The following is a 6,334-nucleotide window of genomic DNA, read 5'->3' as shown; positions in this document are numbered from 1 at the left end:
AGGCCTTGACGTGCTACAATGTTCTCAGACCTGGGCGGAGCCTGGGAAGAAGGATGTAGCAATAAGAGTGGGCACAAAGAATGCAGAATTTACAGGCCACAGGGACATTTGGCAGAACTCTAAAGATAAGGATGAAACTTAATAAATTGTGCTGAATTACCTCTGTGTGGATAAAAGGCAATTCTGGCACACGGAGACCACCGACCCGAGAAACCCCCAGACTCCTAAGCAGAGAAAGACTGAGCATGTGGATTAATTAGCGTGAGAAGTGAGAGACTCATTAACCAATAAATGATAGAATACGACTTAATAAGAGAACTATGTAACTTGTAGATAACGAACGTTATTGCCTTTGTTTGCTAAAATGTATAAATAGTGAAAGGTTTCGATAGGTGGTGTGCTTGACTTGTGGAATACCACTGAGCAGCCAGGCTGGTGCAACTCTGGAAAAAGTTATCAATGTCTCTCCAGAGTGTGAAATTATTGGCTTATTGCACACCAGGTAACAAGTCTAGTTTTTTCTGGACAACAGTGGATCCCTTCCAACTCAGAATATTCTGTGATTCTCTGGGAAGTAGGCCAACATACCTCTGGAAAGACCAAGGATAAAGTATAATACTGAAACAAAGGTGCTATGGAAATCTCAAAATTCCATGTTACTCTAGAATAGCTGGTTTTGAGTCATATATTTGCTGGTTTAATTGAAAGTTTCCCAAAGCATGATAGGCAATGAATATGATACTGATACATTGCCTTTATCTCAGTAGACTTTTTGTTAAATACAATGCAAGGGATGTTAAAAGGGAGAGCTTTCCCAAACCCTACAATCAAAACATTCACTGAAAATAAAAATGCCAAGGCCCAAATCAAACTCCCTCTATCCTTTCTCTTTTCTCCCACAGTTTATTCAGTAATTTGCATACAAGGTAAAATGAACAAGAGTAGTGTTAAGATACATTCTATATTTGAGGTAACTTTAATTTGTCATTTGGGCATATGCAGCTTGCTGTCATGACAATGGTAAATGTAGTCTTGAGGCTTTCATTTTTCAATTTCACTCATTTGACTTTGAACCAAATTACACTAAAAAAATATCAGAAGTAACCATTCTAGCTCAACTTAATCTTATTTTAACATGCTTACAATGTTATTGAAATGCTGTTAAGTGTTCACTAAAAGTGGCATGTAAATATGAACACTGGAAAACATTCATTGCTACTGGTAAAAGTATTTCTAGTCAGATAATATCCACTCAATGGTGTAATACTACCTTTTCTGTAACGGTCTTTCACCAGGTGGTGATGTCTTTATCCTAGTAGCGATTTGGTTGTTTTGGAGGAGTTTTTTTTTTTTGTTGTTTTTTTGGGGTTTTTTTTAGGGAAAGCAGCTAGTTATTTTTTCTTCAGGAAAGTGAAAGAATACTGGCATGCTGTAGGAGGTTTCCTATATAGAACTTTGTGTCTTCTACACAGTGACTATGTACTTTAAGTGCTGCTTTTCCATCTGAGTTAGCTGTTCTTGGTGTTTCTAATTAATTAACCTGTGTGGTGCTGCTCTTACTGGGTTTGTATGTGCCTGTGGAGGCACAGAAAGGTGTTAATTAAAATTGTACCTGAAAACAATTGCGGTGCCTTGACCAGCTTCAGCAACAAACCGAGCCAAGACTGACTCCGATGTTACAGCTGCACCTGGAAGCCAATTATGCTGCATTCTCTTGTGCTAAGTATTCTACCCACATTAAACAAGTTATAATTTGAAAGAAAAGTCTCTACGAAAACCTGAAACCAGCTGCAGAGATTTTTTTTTTCTTTGTGCATGGACTGCTCCATGTGTTTATTCCCAGGAAGTAAAGTGTTGTTATTCCCAGTAAAGTGTTGACAATATTTGCCACTATTGTGGCATTGAGCTTTGACATCTGTTATGTTGGATGCTAATTCTAAGACTGGTGTTCGCTCAGAGTTCATGTTGCCCCTGGGGATATGATTGCAGTCATGTACAAGAATTGTATCCTGCATTTAAAAGAGGGTTTTCCCTTAAAAATTACATGTAAAACTGTTAGGAGGAAATGTGCCTTCAATTTCATAACGAGTGTTACAAAAAGGGTGAGCATTCCTAGTGTGTGATCTATAAATAATATTTACCTTACATTTCCATTTTGAACTTCTTAAATGAATCTCCCAGATGTGTTTCCCCTTTGAAGATATCAGCAAAAGGCAAATAACTTTATGTAGAGACTTATTATTTTTGCTTATCAATAATTGCTTTTGGCATGGCCAAGGGTTCAGTAATCAGCTGGACTACCTCTTCATTATTTACTCAGTACCTTCTATGAGAGATGAATTCAGCAAAGCACTTTTAGGAGCAGTGTCACATGTACAGTCCTAACCTGTTTTCTGCTTCCTGTTTCTCACTTTTGGATGGCACTTCTTGTGTCAGAAAAAAGCTGGCTGCAATATAATCTGACTAGGATAGAGAGCTTGCTTGTATTGTAGAAGGAAATTTTGTTGGGAAAATCAGGAGGATCACTTGCTCCCTGAGTTTTCCTGGAATTTTACATGTTAGCAAAATGTTTAGAGACCTTAATTTTTTTCTCAGCTGTTTTTCTGTGGACATTGCTGTAGGTGTTAATACCTTGCAGTTGCTATCACATGCTAAGGACTGCGTCCTTCTTAGTTCTCTTCAGGTTCAGGTTGATGCAATAGTTTTGATAAGTAACCCACTATTTCAGTGCACCCCAAAAAGGTAACTTGTTGTTTTTGCTTGCTGTTTTCTTCTGAAACTTTTCTGGGGCTAGCAGATAAGGTCAATTTTTTTGCTTTCAGAAACTGTCAAAAGGTCTAAAATCTTCTTTTAATAGTTGGTGATTTTGTACCCTTCATATTTTGTGATGCCTGCTGAAATCAGAAGAGATAACATTACTGTTTAAAAAAAAAAAATTGTACTAAGATTTATCTCTTCGTTACTTTCTATAGTTCAGAGAAATAATTATATGAATATTGAATTCTCAGGGTTTTTCCCCCTTAATTTCTATGGTACTTTTCAAAATTACAAAAAGTTATTGTATGTGGTAGTTATTAAAAATTCAAGTGAGAATCTCCCACTTAGACCTGTCAAGCTGACATTATTCTTTCTCACCACTGATTATAACTGTGGGGAATCAACATGTCTGAAATTTATGCAGGCAGAAAGAGGTCATACAGCAACCCCCATCCCTGGAATTCCTGTCAGCTGCTTCTACTGGGTGATAGCACAGGAGACAAACCAGTGTTCACAGGAGCTCTTAATGAGATCTGCTCAATTTTTGCCTGAATTGTGGTGGTTCTTTGAAGGCTGATGCTTTCTCAAGTTTTTTGCTGGAAGGAACTTTAGCAACCCTATTGCAGAAAGTTGTCTCAACCACACAGAGATTCTGTATTTTATCTAAGAAAAAAAAGAAAAAAGGAGAGGGATACCTCTCTGGAGATATCTCTCAGATAAATACATGGGAAATTGTGTTCCACAAACTTGACTGAATAACTAGATTTTTTTTTTTTTTGAGAATTGGAAAAAATCAAATGAAAACTGTAATAGTGTAGATAAATTTGTAATTGTTAACTATGATTGCTTAATCAGATTTATGGATTCCATATGCTCCATATGATGGTAACAGGAAAGGAACTTCAGAGCTCCCTTTGGCCTTGAGATTCTGTGCAACACTTGGGTTGGGGTGATGGTTTTGCAATATATACAGCTTAAAGCATACGGAGTATTTTCAGTCACCAGATTTTTTTATCTCCCCTCTGCATGAAAAACAGAAACAAAGTTGTTGACATGAAAAGATAAAAAGCTATTTTTATTCTACACTGCAAGTTAATTATTGCTACTAATTCAGTGATAGGTTGGCTATTTGGTGAATTTCACAAGTCCAGTCTTTCTCACTTAGGGAGTGCACTACATATACTGCAGCAGTATTTGTTAGCAGCACTGAGTATATCCAAACAACCTCCAATCTCTTGGTTTTATCATTGTGAGTATTGTCACATATGGTGAAAGCAAAAATCTATTTTAAGCCTAAAGTACAATAGGGAAATAAAATATAGCCAGTAAGAGGACGTGTACATGTAACTGCATATGGAGTAATCAGTAAGTAAGAAAGCCACCCATGGCTAAGATAGAGTTGCCAATGTTAAAGGGGGAAAAAAAAGGAAAATTGAAGATTTATTTCTAGATGTTACACTTCATGCCATGGAAAATTAACAAAGCAGATCTGTTTTCTTTGTGAGTGACTTCTACATCTCTAATCATTATTGGATTGCATCTAGAATATTGTGTCCAGTTTTGAATGTTTCCCAACCCATGCAAGACAGATATAAAACCATCTGCAAGCTTCTGCAAAGTTGAAGAAAGAGAGAAGGTAACATACTATGCAACATTTACATTCTGATCCTTTCTTTCCTTTTCCCCTTGAAGTAGTAAAAAAAGGTTCATTATCTTTTTATTCCCTCTTTTACTTGAAATAATAAATTGCAAAGTATTTCATCAGTGCTTGAAATTAGATTATTGCATAAATATCTGTGTAATACAGAATTCCACTCTTGGACTCAAATCCAGTAAAGGACTTCAGGAGCACTATCTTACCTTTAAAGTTCTTAAAGTAGCTTTTTTTAACCGAACCCTCAGCTGGAACCTGTGGAAGTTTGTCCCTAGAAGGGAAGGGGAACTGCTGCACCTGGCAACTGGGAACTGCTGCACATGGCAGCTAGGATTGTGCATTATAGACACTTTCAGTGCTTACAGTATCAGACTGAATCATGCTGTAGCTGTCTGGGGTTCTCTGACTATATCATATCTCTTTCCATTGGTTTTGAGCTGCAGGATGTGGTTTTTCCTTGAAGGTCTTTCACCTTCTGTTGCTTCAGCTTTTGGTTCTCCCTTCTGAACTCACAAATCTGTTGTGTTTTCTTCATCTCAGCTTGCTCATTTTCAAGTTCTGCTTGCAGGATTTTAAGCCAAGGAGCCAGCTTGTTATATTTAGATAGTGGCTGTTGACTTTCTGCCAGCTTGTCATCCCTTTCTCCCTGGAATTTTGTTTGCAAGGACAGGAGCCATTTCTGTGTGCATCCTCCTTTTCCTCCCTCAGCGCTGCAGGATGCTGGCCAAGGAGCCAGGCTAGGGCTAAGGTTTTCTATCTATGGATACACTGTGTGCATTCCCTGTTATCTCTGCAGATGGAGATTGTGTGGCTGCCACTGAGAAAGGCTGACTTGGCCAAAGGAGGAGGCCTCCAAAGGTGGAGATGGGAAGGTCCTGCTTCGGCTCTGAGGAGTGAAACAAAGTGATATCACTGAAACTTCGAAGGACACAATGGTAAAAAAGTAACTTTTGTTGATTTAAGGGTGGTTTCAAGATTAAAGCTCATCCCTGCATGTGCTAACAAGCTCAATGAAGAGCATCCTACTATATATATGACTCTCACTCCACCCAAATCATGCTGTACATATAGGGAGAAGGACAACAAGATTGGGCTGTGTACAAGGAGCTGCAAGTAGCTCCCTGTTCTGTGAGTGGAGAAAATCCCTTCAGTGGGATCATCTTTATCCCTTTATTTTATCTCCCTGTTTTCATTCTTCCTTGGCAGCAAGTAATGTCCCAAAATGCTGGAGAAAAAAGTCCTCACCAACTTTCAACATTTCCTAGGGGAACAACACTTTCTATCATCAACTAATTAGAAGAAGGAGGGGTCACATGGTTTGACAGCATTCTATTCAGAGAAAGTGGAAAAGCAAATGAGGAAAAATGTGAGTAAACTTCACCAATACTGTTACTGTAGTAGTGGAGATGTGTCATTCTGCTATTGCAAAAGAAGAGGTGACACCATTCAGTTTATGCAAACTAATTTTTTACCAACTTCAGTGGAAATTTTCCATCTGTGAAGATATGTCAGTGAGGGCAAAATTATAAAATTATGAAAATTAAGAAGCTCACCCTTATACAGTGTCTAGAATCCTTGCACCTGCATGAAGTTCCAGTGGGGTGACAAGTCTAAAGAGTGTAATTTTCAGATTTTGGCCTAACGTACAGTAATCTCAGATTTTAAAGCAAGAAGTTTTAAAAAGGAAACAAAACCCACCAAAAAATCAAAATCCAGCTGTTAGCTAACCCCTTTGATTGTAGAAAATCAAGAAAATAAATGTTAACATTAAAGAAAGAGGAAATAAAAAAGTCTTCCATGCTCTATGAATTGTTCTGTTTACTGAATTTAGAGAAGGTCAATTAAAGAGAGATTTTACTCACTGAAGACAAAGAAAGAAGGCAAACACCCTGTTTGAAATGCCACTGAGTTAGTCTGTTGGAA

This window comes from Melospiza melodia, chromosome 1 (assembly GCF_035770615.1).
Source record: "Melospiza melodia melodia isolate bMelMel2 chromosome 1, bMelMel2.pri, whole genome shotgun sequence".
In the NCBI taxonomy this organism is placed as follows: domain Eukaryota; kingdom Metazoa; phylum Chordata; class Aves; order Passeriformes; family Passerellidae; genus Melospiza; species Melospiza melodia.
This window is presented reverse-complemented; position numbering follows the sequence as displayed.